The 14,529-nt window shown below is 46.4% G+C and overlaps 1 long non-coding RNA gene across 1 annotated transcript; it reads right to left on the bottom strand.

The window, feature by feature from the left end:
- Positions 1-204: 204 nt before the first annotated feature.
- Positions 205-14,503, bottom strand: LOC144728151 (uncharacterized). The gene is made up of 5 exons (XR_013587490.1): positions 14,187-14,503; positions 13,559-13,676; positions 2,549-2,655; positions 694-797; positions 205-455 (listed from the first exon to the last, which is right to left on the bottom strand). It is a non-coding gene; the product is annotated as an uncharacterized LOC144728151 (long non-coding RNA).
- Between the last annotated feature and the right edge of the window lie 26 nt (positions 14,504-14,529).

The raw sequence follows: 14,529 nt of genomic DNA, 5'->3' as shown, positions 1-14,529 counted from the left end.
GAAATGCATGGGGGAGGTGAGAGTGGTGTTCGTCATGGCACACAGAGAGAGTGTTTCTAACTCCAGTGACACCACTAACTCAGGACTATGACTACCGCAGCAATGATGATGGAATGTGTGTATGGATGACGCTGTTTCCCGTCACAGTGTTCTCAACAGCAAGAGACGCAGTTGAAAAAGCCGCTCACGTTGACACGAGGTAGGTGATGTTTGCAATGTTCTTTATATTATGATGACATCATCATCGCGATTGATGATGTGATTGTGAAGTGATGACGATAGAATTATGTGGCAGGGATGTTGAAAAAATGTGTGAAGTGATGACGATGCGGCACTATGGACACCAGCAGGAGGCAGCACAGTAACCTGCATTGCTGTGCTGTAATATGCTCCCAACGTATACGCTTACCCGTCTTCCCAAACCGCAGCGTTGACCAGCGTGCCACGGCATGTACCTGATGATAAATGATAAAAGTGATAATGCAACATTGATAATGCCAATGAGGCAATGGTGCCACGATAATGATGGCGATGGTGCTGATAATTTGAAGTCGTTTAGGTGTGAAGATCCATGATGAGCGAAAAATTTCCAACTTGGTGTAAACTCAGAATGGAACTCAGCTCCCCACTGCCCGGTGAATGCACCTTATCTCCCTTCTCTTTTTTCCCTCCCCCCCAAACCTTCCCCCCTACCTCCAGCCGTAGTGACTGGCCCTTCGCACTGTGCTACTGGAGGAAGAGGATGCTGAATGCCATGGCAATGCATGCCACTCCCACATAAGCGCTCTTCCGCTCACCTGCACACACGCACACATACACGTACGTACATACATACACACATGTGCGTGCCAGCACACATGCACAGACACGTGCTTGAATGCACAAATGCAAGTACACACACCAAAAAGATCCCCCGTATAGTTTTAACAGACTGTTGGAGCAAGTGGTGTTAGCAAGCCCCTATGACGATACAGGAGAGAGTGGGTGGCCAGCACCACGCCCGGCTGCCTTTTTCTCCCTAGTGGTGATCTTTACTCCCTGCACCAGGTACTCATTTGAGGTTGAGTCGACCTAGGAGAGGCCCAAGACCAGTTCATATAATCGTCAATGATGTTGGCCATGGGCAGGAATTTAAATCAAGTCGCCGCGTTCATAGCACAGCACGCTAACCACTACACAACCACTCCTCACAAGTACTAAAGAAAAATATCCCCCTATAGCTTTAACAGACTGTTGGGTCAAGTGTTATTAGCGAGCACCTATTAAGGCTGGCACGGCACATGAGGGGGTGGGTGATCAACACCACACCCAGCCGCCTTTGTCTCCCTAGTGGTGATGCTTACACATCACAGCAAGTACTTATTTGAGGCTGAGTCGACCCAGGGGAGGCCCAGGATCGGTTCAGATAATCGCCAATGGTGTTGGCGGTGAGCGGGAAATGAACTCGGGTCGCTGGGTTTGTAGCACAGTACTAATCACTACACTACCGCTACCCATAAGTACAACAAAGAAAAAAACTAATATCCCTGTATAGCCTATAACAGATTGTAGGGGCAAGTGCTGTTAGCGAGCACCTATAAAGGCCGGCACGGCACACGAGGGGGTGGGTGGCCAACACCATGCCCGGCCGCCTTTTTCTCCCTCGTGGCAATGTTGACACATCGCACCGGGTCCTCATTTGAGGCTGAGTCGACCTGGGTTCGATTCCCGCTCATGGGACTCGAACCCGGGTTTGCCAGGTTCGTAGTGCAGCGTGGTAACCACTACACCACCGATACCCACAAGTACAAACACACACATGTGCAAGCACACACAGGCACGCAAATGCACGCGTAGTCACAGACTTGCATGCAGAACACTACAGATGCAAGCACTTACATGCACGCACATACTCGCACACATGCACGCACGCAGGCACATGCACGCACACAGGCACACACACACGAGCATGAATAACTGGGCCAAGGGTCATGGAAGCGATCCATCTTTATGCTCCCAGAACCAGCTAGATGGTTCCAGAAGGGGGGCATGGCCAGGGTGGGGCCAGGCCCCGCTGGAAGGATAAAAGGGGGTGAAAGAGGGAGCTCGAGCTATCCGTGGTAATTGGGGTCGTCTCGTTATTGCTGTTTTTATTTAGACCTTCTCACTTATTGATGGTCTCAGCCCGATCACCAACGGCCACAGACACACAAAAACAAACCCATAACGCAAAATTTGCCGCATTTAGTTTGGTTAAACTCCAGCTCTGATAATCTAAATATTGGTATGACTGTCACATTAAGACACGTTACTCTCTATAAGCAGGGCGGGTAGAAAGGGGGTAAAGCCCCTTTATAGCCCCGCTCCTTTCCTTTTTAGGACATGCCCCCTTCTTCGTTAGGCCCCGCCTATTTTTGTTTTGGCCCAATTCCCTCCTCCGGACACACAGTTGGGCTTGTTTGGGAAGTTTTGGGCAGGGACAGTGGGGAGGGGGTGGGAATGGCTTCGCGACGACCAAAATCCCCCTTGCAGAAATGTAATAATAGATTTATATCCCCCTGCTGCTCACCCGGTCTTGTTGTGGTCGAGCATGGAGGGGAAGAGCGCCTGCACGTATGCGCATGTGCACACTAGCAGCAGCATCGTCAGCAGCACCTAGAAGTTAAACATGGCTAACTGGAGGGAAGGAGGGGCAGATGGGAGAGACACGAGGAATTTAACTTGTTAAATCGGGTGGTGGCAAAACGGTCAGGCAGAAGTATGTCAGTCACTTGTTGAAAAATATTTAATGGTTCAAATCTGGCAGGCCACCCTGTTTAACGCCGTTTGCTTTACAGTGGAGGTTTCAGATTCAACTGACATCATTTGAAATTAGTAGGCCAATGAGTGCCAGCATCATAGTGAAAATTTACCATTTTAGTAAACTTACCTCGAACACAAAGCAACATTGCCCCCTACTGTGAAACTACTGGAGACTGTGTGGAAAACAGCAGCACCTAACTTTGTGTTGCTTGCCTTGCGCTATGAAAGCACCAATACAAAATGTACTGAATTATTATTCATTGCAACACTCAAACAGTGACCAACAGTATGTATATGACCATTTGAGGACTGTTTTGAAAAAAGACGTGATACACCACAACATCCAGAAAGTAGAGGCTTGTGTTAATAGTAGATGGATTCAGTGAATCTAAGCGGTGGATTTGCAAGTCCACCGTTTATAGTAAATTAAGTGGATAATAAAAAGTGAATAAGGTTTGTTATTATTTTTACATGTCTTTCACGACCAATTTTATAGAATTCCCTCTGATTGGTTGCTTGGTCGCTGTGACATCACGCACTGCAACCAATCGGCGTGTTCGATGGGACTCGTTAACAACAGGACCCTGCGGGGTGGGCTGGTAGGACCGAATAACCAAAGAATATAAACATAATGTATTATTACACTTGTTTAGCCAGGAAAGCCCCACTGAGTATAAAGGTTTTTGTAGGGTCCTGCCAAGTGTTTGCAGTAGGGGGCGATGTTGCTACACCGAATCAGACGATACGAAGGGAGAGTGTGAGGCCTAGTTCTAGGCTTTAGGCCTAGCTGTAGGCGTTAGGCCGCTGTGAGTTTATTTTTAATCTAAATGTTTTAATTATTTATGTAAAAGCTTTAAATGTAAATGTTTCTATTTAAAAACATCAGGGAATGTAACATTGTTAAACATTAACTCCCTTTCACACACGCGGGGGTACGATACGAAGGGAGAGTTTGAGGCCTAGGTCTAGGCTTTAGGCCTAGCTGTAGGCTTTAGGCCGCCGTGAGTTAATTTAAAATTTAAATGTTTTATTATTTATGTAAAAGCTTTAAATTTAAATGTTTCTATTTAAAAGCATCAGGGAATGTAACATTGTTAAACATTAATTCCCTTGCACACACGCGGGGGTACGATACGAAGGGAGAGTTTGAGGCGTAGTTCGAGGCTTTAGGCCTAGCTGTAGGCTTTAGGGCGCTGTGAGTTAAATTTTAATTTAAAAGTTTAAATTAAAAGCTATCTCAGGGAATTATAAGGGAATGTTACACTTGTTTGGCCAGGAAAGCCTCATTAATTTAAATGTTTTAGTTAAAAGCTATCTGAGGGAATTATAAGGGAATGTTACACTTGTTTAGCCAGGAAAGCGTCACTGAGTCTAAAGGTTTTTGTAGGGTCATGCCAAGTGTTTGCAGTAGGGGGCGATGTTGCTACACGGACGGACGGACGGACGGACGATATAATCTATTGTAGGCTGGTCTACTTCGTTCCTACCAGTATAATTATTTAACCTAATTTTATACTTAGCATCATCACACAGGCTGGGTCGCTGCTTGCTGAGCAGTACGGCACGTTTCCATGCCCTATAAACGTGATGATACAAACTTCTCATAATAAAATAAAGATTAGACACCTTATCCGTGCAATAATTAATAATCCTGTGCTGCATAATGCTACATTATTTGCAACTCACCGTCAGCCAGTCCCCGCCTTACGAACGGGTTCTGTTCCAGAGGCCCGTCCATTGGTCCAACTGATCGTACGTTGACACACTCATTGCACTAAATCCCCACTTACAAATACACGTAGATTACACATTTCGTGAAAAAATGTTCAATACAACTTGCAAACGCCTACGCACACTGGCGAAATGAACCGCCGAACTACTTGGTTTGGCGGAGCGATCCTCCGCCAGCTGTAATGAGTCCTAAGATCACCGCTGGGGGTGTGTGTTAAGACTGTGTGTATGCACATGCGTGTGTGTATGTGTTTTGTGTACGTCCGGCAAAACAACGCCCTACCTCCTCGTTGGTACCGAATGGGAATGCTGTGGTGAGCAGTGCTATGGGGGAGGGCCAATTTCAATTGACCATTACCCTCATGGCATTTGTAGCAACCACAGCGGCCAAAGGGGGCTCTGGACAGTGCTGGTAACCCCTCCACATTCAATTAATTTCCACAAAAACAATCTCCAACTAAGCTTGTGCTGGAGGCCCTGGGGGGACAGGCATCTATGACCTCTCCTGGCCAAACCCCATTTGGCGGAGCCAAGAGATTGAATACCCTTGGGGTTCCTCCAAAAACAACAAAAAGTCACTACGGGTAACCCAGTTGAATGTTTGAATGCTCACTGCGGAGGAGAGGCTGCCACTCCTCTGTCGGGAGCTGGACTGGTACCGCCTGGACCTCTGTGATCTTCTAGAGGTCCGGTGGACTGGCTCTGGCTCCTGCCACTATGAGGGGTGGACAGTCCTCTACTCGGGGCTGGAGACTGCCAAATAACAGGGAGTGGCTCTTTTTCTGAACAATAGAATAAAGGCGGTGTGGGAGCATGAGGGTGAGGTGTGGGTAGCTGTAATCCTCAGGATATTTTTGGTTTGCCTTCCGATTAACCAGAGGCGAGGAGTGGTGGTCGTGGTTACTTATGCCACCACTGAAGATAAACATCAGTAGAGGGATTCTATGACATCCTGTTTCAGATGCTAGCTAAAGTGGCCCCTCGGGATAGAGTAATCCTGTTGGGTGAATGCATGGGCCAGATCAGCTCAATGACAATGGTAGGAAGCTGCTAGATTTTTGGGCAGCCCATGGGCTTGAAATTACCAACACGCTGTTCCGGCATCGGCACATCCATACAACATCATGGATGCATGCCGAGTCCAAGCAAGAACATCTGCAGGACTATATAGTGATGGAACAGTGGATGCGGGCCCATGTCCTTGACACCAGGACCTACCGTGGAGCTGATCTGCCCACTGACCAACGACTTGTCATCTGTAAGATGCGCCTGCCATTCTTCCACTCCGGTGGTGGGTGTACAACCAGGACCCCATTCAAACCCATATTGGCCTGGTCTCAGCTAGCTGATGAAAGTTGCAAGCGAGAATATCGTCATTGCTTGCAGCTGGGGTTAGCATCGTCCCCCACTCCTCCTGATGTCGAGGGGATATGGGCGAGGTTTCGGACTGTGGCTCATGCAGCTGCAATGGCTGCATTGGGTACATGGTCCAGACCTCCCCAGAGACCCTGGCTGACAGAGGAGGTGTTAAGGCTGGCTGAGAAAAAGCAACAGGCCCACTCATTGTCTACAGCAGGGGTCCTCAAACTACGGCCCGCGGGCCACATGCGGCCCGCTGAGGACATTTATCCGGCCCATGATCACTAATTGGGCTGCGCTTGTGAGCACTAATTGGGCTGCGCTGGTGAGCACTAATTGGGCTGCGCTGGTGAGCACTCATTGAGCTGCGGTGGTGGGCACTGATTGAGCTGCGCTGGTGAGCACTCATTGTGCCCACCGCACTGCGATCTGTGAACAAAACTGCAGGTGTAATTAACTTTTTAATGGCACCCGCACCAGTGTGAGCCTGGGGTAAAAGCGGAGTTCCCCCAATCAGACTGCATTGATGGGTAGTGCAGTCTGTATGTCTCTGTGTGGGCAAAGTTATTGCTGGTATATTGTTTTTGTAGCGCTGTATATATATTGGTATTTTACTAATAGCAATTTTGACTCCCGAGGAAACAATGTCAAGAAAGAGAAAAATTGACTCGGAGTGTAGGATATTCAAATAACAGTGGACTTATGATTACTTTTACATGCAGTACAAGGAAAGAGCTGTGTGTCTGATATGCCAGAATATAGTGTCTGTGTTCAAAGAATACAATTTACGTCGACACTATGAAACTCAACATAAAGATAAATATGATTGTTTGGTCGGAGAAGTGAGAAAAGATAAAATATTAAAACTGAAAAATACATTAACAACTCAGCAAAATACTTTTGTGAAGCAGAAGCAGCTAAATATTTCATCACTGCGAGCAAGTTTTCAAGTTGCCAAGCTAATAGCGTGCACTGGCAGACCATTCGTGGAGGGAGAATTTGTTAAAGAATGCCTTCTTTCTGTTGCCAAAGAGATGTGTCCAGAGAAGGCCGATTTATTTAGTACAGTGAGTCTTTCAGGACCTACAATTACACGGAGGATTGAAGAAATGGGAGACAATTTGCATCAGCATTTGCAAAACTCCACAAAAAAACTTTCCTATTTTTCCTTGGCACTCGACGAAAGCAATGATGTTCGTGATTCTGCACAACTTCTAATTTGTATTCGTGGGACGAATGACTATTTCAAAGTCACAGAAGAGCTTGCTGCACTGCAAAGCATCAAAGGAACAACTACAGGAGAGGATATCTATGAAAAGGTTTGCCAAACTGTGAATGGTTTGGAGCTGAACTGGGCTAAACTAGCCAGCGTGACAACTGATGGTGCTCCTAGCATGGTGGGGTCTAAGAAAGGAGTAATTGCTCGCATTAACCAAGAGATGGACAAACATAACCATTCTCATCCAATAGCCATACACTGCCTCATCCACCAACAAGCACTGTGTAGTAAATCACTGAAGTGGGACTCTGTTATGAAAATTGTGGTATCTTGTGTTAACTTCATTAGAGCTCATGCACTAAACCACAGACAATTTCAGGAATTTCTGTCTGAGCTAAATGTTGACTATGAAGATGTTCTGTACCACACAGAAGTCCGTTGGCTGAGTCGAGGGAGAGTTTTGAAACGTTTCTATGACTTACTTCCACAGATTACAGCTTTTCTGCTTTCAAAAAACAAAGAAGTACCAGAGCTCAATGATGCAGAATGGAAATGGCACCTTGCCTTTCTGACAGATGTAACAGAGCTACTCAACAGTTTCAATGTGCAACTTCAAGGAAAGGGGAAGCTCCTCTGTGATATGCAATCACATGTCAAAGCATTTGAAGTAAAATTAGCCTCCTCATCAAACAAGTTAAGGAGGAAAACTTCTGCCATCTCCCCACAACTCAAAATCTGTTAGCGGAAAAACCATTGGTTGCAATTCCCAAAGAAAACATGTGTGGATTCACTGGAAAAATTGCAAAAGGAGTTCCAATTTAGATTTAAAGAGCTTCATCTCCATGAACAGGACATACAGCTTTTCCGTAACCCATTTTCTATTGACATTGAAAATATGGATACAATTTACCAAATGGAACTGGCTGAACTGCAGAATTGTGACTCTCTGAAAGACGCATTCAAGTCAAGCAGCCTTCATAATTTATATGCATCTCTCCCCTCTGAGACATATCCTCATCTCAGGAACCATGCACTCAAAATGACAACCATCTTTGGCAGCACTTATGTCTGTGAACAGACTTTTTCCAGAATGAAACATTTGAAATCTCCAACCAGATCTAGACTAACGGATGCACACTTGCATCACTTGTTACGACTAGCAGTGACAAATATGGAACCGGACATTGACCATCTCATTAGCCAAAAGCAGACCCATAGTTCCCATTGAAATACTGGCAAGTTTGTTGATTTAACTTTACTTGTTCTTCATTTTAAATATTGTATTTGTTCTCATTTTGTTTCTTCACTTCAAAATAAGATATATGCAGTGTGCATAGGAATTTGTTCATAGTTTTTTTTAACTATAGTCCGGCCCTCCAACGGTCTGAGGGACAGTGAACTGGCCCCCTGTTTAAAAAGTTTGAGGACTCCTGGTCTACAGCATCCCACGTCAGAGAATGAGGAGCCTGACCGCAGCCTTCGCTAGGAGGTTTGGAGAGCCATGAGGTGCTACAAGGATGGGTGGTGGTCGTGGATTGCTGAGGAGATGGAATCTGCCCCAGTGGCCCGCGATCAAAAATCGCTCTTTAATTCCATCAAAAAGTAACTTGCAGCACCACAGCTATTACCATCATCAGGGGAAAGAACAGTGATCCAATCTCTGACCCCCAGACACAGGTTTGCAGATTTGCTGAGCATTTCTGTGAGGTCTTGGGGGAGGGGAAATCCCTCAGCCTGGAAAACATCATGGGGCAACGTGGGGAAGACCCTGCTGAAGCTGCAGTGCCTCAAATATTGGAAGAAGTAGTCACCCCCTGTCAGTGGCTGGCTGAGGTGCCATCTTTTGAGGAAGTGCTGAAGGCGATCCAGAGTCTGAGACCAGGAAAGGCACCAGGCAGAGATGATCTCCCAAGCGAAATGCTGAGGGAGGGTGGTGTTTGTGCACAGACTGCCCTACATTACATCATAATAAGTCTGGACCACTGGATGGGTTCCGCAGGATTGGAAGGATACCCTGTTGGTCCCCCTCTTTAAGAAGGGGGACCGTACAGACTGCAATAACTACAGGAGCATCTCACTCCTCAGTGTGCCGGGAAAGATTCCTGGCAGAGATTATTCAACATCGCCTTGCCAGGCACACTGAGGAGAGGCTTGCAGAGCCCCAATGTGGTTTCAGCAAAGGGCGGTCCTGCACTGATGCAATATTTCTGTACGTCTGCTGCAGCAGAGGTGTAGGAAATTCCAACAAGACCTACATCTCTGCTTTATTGACCTGCTCAAGACCTATGATACCATCAGTCGGCCTGGGCTCTGGGTTGTTCTTTGTGCTTTCGGAGTCCCTGACTCTCTGCTCCCGATCATTAAGGACCTTCATGATGGTTAGTGGGCCCAGGTAAACTACATGGCCGCGAGTTGGAACCATTCCCTGTTCACCTTGGGGTGCGACAGGGATGTCCTCTGGCTCCCACATTTTAAAAAATCTATTTCGACCACGTAGTTCATGAAGCCTTTGATGGTTGTACCAGAGAAATTTACATCTGGTACAGATACAATGGAAGGCTGATCAATGCCCAGATGCGGTCTAGGGATGGCTTCCTATTGGTCAAACATGTTACATATGCCGGTGATCTGGCAATTGCTGCTCACTCAGAGGAGGATTTGGAGGTGCTGCTGCTGAACCTGGAGCGTGCCACTAAGAGGTGGGGCCTTACCATCAGCCCAACCAAAACTAGCACCTGCCTGGGTTTTTTGTATCATCGGACACTCCACCCCCACAACTCCCAATTGGTGATGGGGCAGTTGTGGAGAGAGTGGAGAGTTTCCCATACTTGGGTAGTGTGCTCATGACCGGCCCCGGTTTGATAGCAGAGGTCTCACTCCGAATCAGTTGAGCAGCATTCTTTTCTTCGGTTGCGCAAAACTGTGTGGAAGCTACATGGTCTGTTGCTCCACACAAAACTTCAGATCTTCTCGGCCATAGTCATGCCCTCCCTTCTCTACGCTTGCGAAGTGAGAACCCCCTAATGGAACATCTTCGCCGGTTTGAAACATTTAGGCTGGCCTGCCGACGGTTGATCCTGGGTTTAACCAGGCTGGATTGTGTGAGGAGCTAAAAAATTATTGAAAGATCTGGACCAAGTCCTATCAGTAAGCTTCTCCGGAAGGCAAGTCTGCGTTAGCTGGGTCATGTCGCCCACATGCCCAGCCATCGCATGCATAAGCAGCTTTTTTTCGGCTAGATAAAGGTGGACTTGCCGATGACTGGTACCAGCAGTGTCAAGATCGGCCTCTGTTGAGGAAACTCGTAAAGGATGCTACTGGGCAGTTGGAGGCAGTCGCCCTCCAACAACGACGGAGGGCAGAGGAACGACGCTCACAACAACGAGCAGAGCGACGGGGTGGCTAAAACACAGCAAGTTGGCACAGTAGGGGGCACAAGTGGTGCATCGGCCAGTCATCTTAGTCAGTCGACCCATGGCACCTGGGGGGTCTGCTCCGTCACCTCCTTTTAACGGGCGTTCGACACTTCACGTGGCCTCAACATGCACATAGCCTGGCACAAGCGCCGTAGTGATGTCACGGGCAATTAGTGGCGAACGGCGGTTGTTGTTGTTGCTGTTTATGTATGTGTGCTAAGAACGATAGTGTAGCAGTTAGTGCGCTGCGCTACGAACCCAGCCACCCGAGTTCGATTCCCCCCCACGCCCAACCCCAGTGACGACTATCTAAACCGGTCCTGGGCCTCCCCGAGGTCCACTCAGCCTAAAATGAATACCTGGTGCAGTGTTTAAACATTGTCCCTAGAGAGACAAAGGCGGCTGGGCGTGGTGCTGGCCACTCACCCTCCCTTGTGTGCCATTCCTGCCTTCAGATGTGCTGCTCACTAACAGCACTTGCGTCAGGAGCGGTAGTGTAGCGGTTAGCGCTACACTGAGTTAAAAACCTGCCAAGCCGAGTTACATTCCCGCACACGACCACCACCAGAGATGATTATCTGAATAGGTCCTGGGCCTCCCCTAAGTCGACTCAGCCTCAAGTAAGTACCTGGTGCGGTGTATAAACATCACCACTGGGGAGACAAAGATGGTCAGGCTTGGTGCTGGCCACCCACTTTTGTGTGCAGTGTTGGCCTTCATTAGATGCTACTTGCTAATAGCACTTGCTCCAACAGTCTGTTAAGGCTATATGGGGGATGTTTGTATTTGTGTGCATGTTAAAGTGTGTGTGCCTTAACAGCTATGATAATTATCCCCTAGGACCTAGGTCGACTTAGGCTCAATTGCATACCTGCTGTGGTGTGTAAACAACGCCACTGGCAATACAAAGGCGCCATTCTGGCCTTCAGATGTCCTGCTTGCTAACAGCACTTTCCACAACAGTCTGTTAAGATTAAACGGGCGATCTTTGTCTTTTTGTGCGCGTGTGAAAGTAAGTGTGTGTGTATATCTTCGGAACAGACCCCTTTCATAAATTGGGAACTGCCCAAATCCTCAGGGAAATTCCACGGGTTCCTGCTAGTATGATTCATAATGGATGTTTGGATAAGATCGTGAAAGTAAAATGTGTGTCGTACACCCTCTTCCACCCGATACAGCTAATTAATATGTGAACAAACTTGCCACTTTATTACTGCTTCAGCACACGATGATGCTGGAGAGCAGCTCACAACATTTAACAATTGGTTACGACGTTTCGTTGGTAGTTACAACCAGCATTATCAGACAGCGACGTGAATTACTGAGTTTATCCTTGACACCCCCTCATTTGTTAATTTAACTTCACACTGCATTCACTTGAGGTGGTCCAAACAGATCGGCCACGTTCCAAGTCCGGATAATTTGTTCATAGGCCTTAGGGGTTATAGTCTTGCTGTTCTTAACAGTAAACATATTTCTGTTTGCATGTTCTTCCCCTGCAAATCTGATATTTATTTTGTTTATACATAAACAAAGAGACGAATGCTACTTTAATTAATTTGCTTGACTGTAACAGTACATAAGCTTATTGAATGCAAATGACGAGATATTACGTTCAAGTATTAGTTAATTTAATGACAATGGGACTAAAATGTAAAAATAGGTAAAAATAAGTATTTCAATACACACACTTTTATTTTCACTCCAAGGTTGAAAATTAATCATTTTGACTACAGAATTAATCAAATTGTATCTTCTAAAAGTAGGTGGCTTGCATAAAGAAAAGTAAACATATCCAAAGGAAGCCACCCACTTTTACTCTTTGGTTCTTTCGGTAAAGTTACGTAGAAAGAAAATAAATTAAATAATAGAAAACGACGTTTCGATTGCAACACAAGCAACCGTCATCAGGTAGAACTAAATTTGAGAGAGACAAAACACAGACACGGAGACACACAGACAGACACACAAGCAGAGAGAGACAACACAAGAGACACACAGAGAGAGGCACTCAACATCGACACACAGAGACCCAATGCCTCTGTCGAGGCCTTAAATAGAGAGAGGGGGGGGGCAGAGAGAGAGGTGGGTCTGCTGGAGCAGCTGCTGGAGCAGAGAAATTAGCATGTTAATGAAAAACCCAACAAGACTGGTACATTTTAGATAGAGTTGTGTGGAAATCCACCCCGAAGCGACCGAGCGAGAGAAAGCAAATGGACCTATGAGAGCCTGGTAAATTTATGATAAATAGGCCGTTTGAGAAAACAAACTTAGCTCATAATTGGTTTTTTACCCTTCTATCTGGCAACAAAACTGACACCTTTTTACAAGGAGTCATGTTAGCATAGACCGCAATACCTGCAGTCATAATACAAACAAAAGAACATAACTCTGATAATGTGCACTGTCCTTGAAGTTGATTGGTCCACACCCGAGACAGCTTTCCTCAGAGCCTAGTCTCACATGGGTTGGACCAGATGACGCCAAAAGGCGCCTTTTGGCGTCATCTGGTCCAACCCATGTGAGACTAGGTCTATGCAAACATGACTCCTTGTAAAAAGGTGTCAGTTTTGTTGCCAGATAGAAGGGTAAAAAACCAATTATCATATTTTTACTGGCAAATGAGGTTCCCATAGTGTAAACTTAGCTCACTTTTAATTAGTCTGGGGTCAAAATTATGTACGGTATTTTCTACTTTGGAGTGCAAATAAAAGCGTGTGGATTAAAAAACGAGCTTTTTTTAAAATATATATATAACGTCCGAAACAGGATGATTCCTCCACAACTTTGGCTGTCACTTGACGAGGCTGGTTGTAATTACCGGCAAAACGTCGTACTCGAATTGTAAATGTTGTGGGTTTACTCTCCATCACACAGGTGTGCTGAACTAGTAACGAATTGGCATGTTTTGTTTACATGACAAACTTTACTAATTGGCTGTGTCAATTATTAATCCAAAACAAAACCTCTAATATGGATCAAGGATGTATATAAGACACGAATATTCATTTTAATAGCGTAAGCACGTGATGTGAGCTTCAAAATTACTCACGAGCTCATGAACACGACATCGCCTACATGTACAGCACTTGCCAATCCACTGCTGGATGAGGGCCTCCCCACGCTGCTGCGGGCGGGCCGCAGGTGATGTTTGGCCATACTTCACCACGCTGGTCAATGGGGTTTGGCGAATGCGAATACAATCACAATCAAGCAATTGACAGTTAACGCGACTTCATAACAGCGACCGTAGCTCTTGACTGCCAAAACTCTCACGCACTGACCATCTGTGTGCAGTCTAATAACCAACATTTAAACATCACCACTTGCACGCGAGCTGATTTTACTGAACTAATTTTCAATAAATAAAGCATTCAACTATAACGACAACAAAAAAAAATACGAAGTAAAAGCTGCCACGTATGCAGGCCCGAGACGGCGAGGGCGACCTCGACTAGCGGCTTCGGCCGCGCGAGCTGCGAGGCAATGCGGCCATCGCGACAGTACAAATAGTAGGCCTCGATATCTGCCAGGCCGCAGACATCGGTCTGTGTTTTAAGCTAAATTAAATTAACTTAAAACTAAGTTTACGCGCTAATAGAGGCGGCGATGGCTGCACTCGGGTGATTAAACTGTTAAAGGTTTTAAATAAACGTGGGTATGCGGGTATGGCCGTGTACCATAGAGCTGGTGGTGATGAGGCAGGAGACGGCAGTCGCAGCCACTCGGGGACGAAACGGTGAGAGTTGAGGACTTTAATAAGTTTAACTCTACAGAAGCAGCACAGTCCTTACATCTCACTCTGCCTACTTTCAGCTCACTCTACCTCTCCCCTGTCATATCACTCTCCCCTCTCATCTCACTCTCCTACCTCTCATATCACTCTACCGCTCCCCTCTCATCTCATTCTCATATCACTCTACCTCTCCCCTCTCATCGCACTCTACCTCTGTCATCTCACTCTACCTCTCCCCTCTCATTGTACTCTCCTGCACTCTCCTACCTCTCTCCCTTATCCCTTAT

The sequence above is a fragment of the Lampetra planeri genome, chromosome 27 (assembly GCF_965212315.1).
Source record: "Lampetra planeri chromosome 27, kcLamPlan1.2.h2, whole genome shotgun sequence".
Lineage (NCBI taxonomy): Eukaryota > Metazoa > Chordata > Hyperoartia > Petromyzontiformes > Petromyzontidae > Lampetra > Lampetra planeri.
This window is presented reverse-complemented; position numbering and strand designations above follow the sequence as displayed.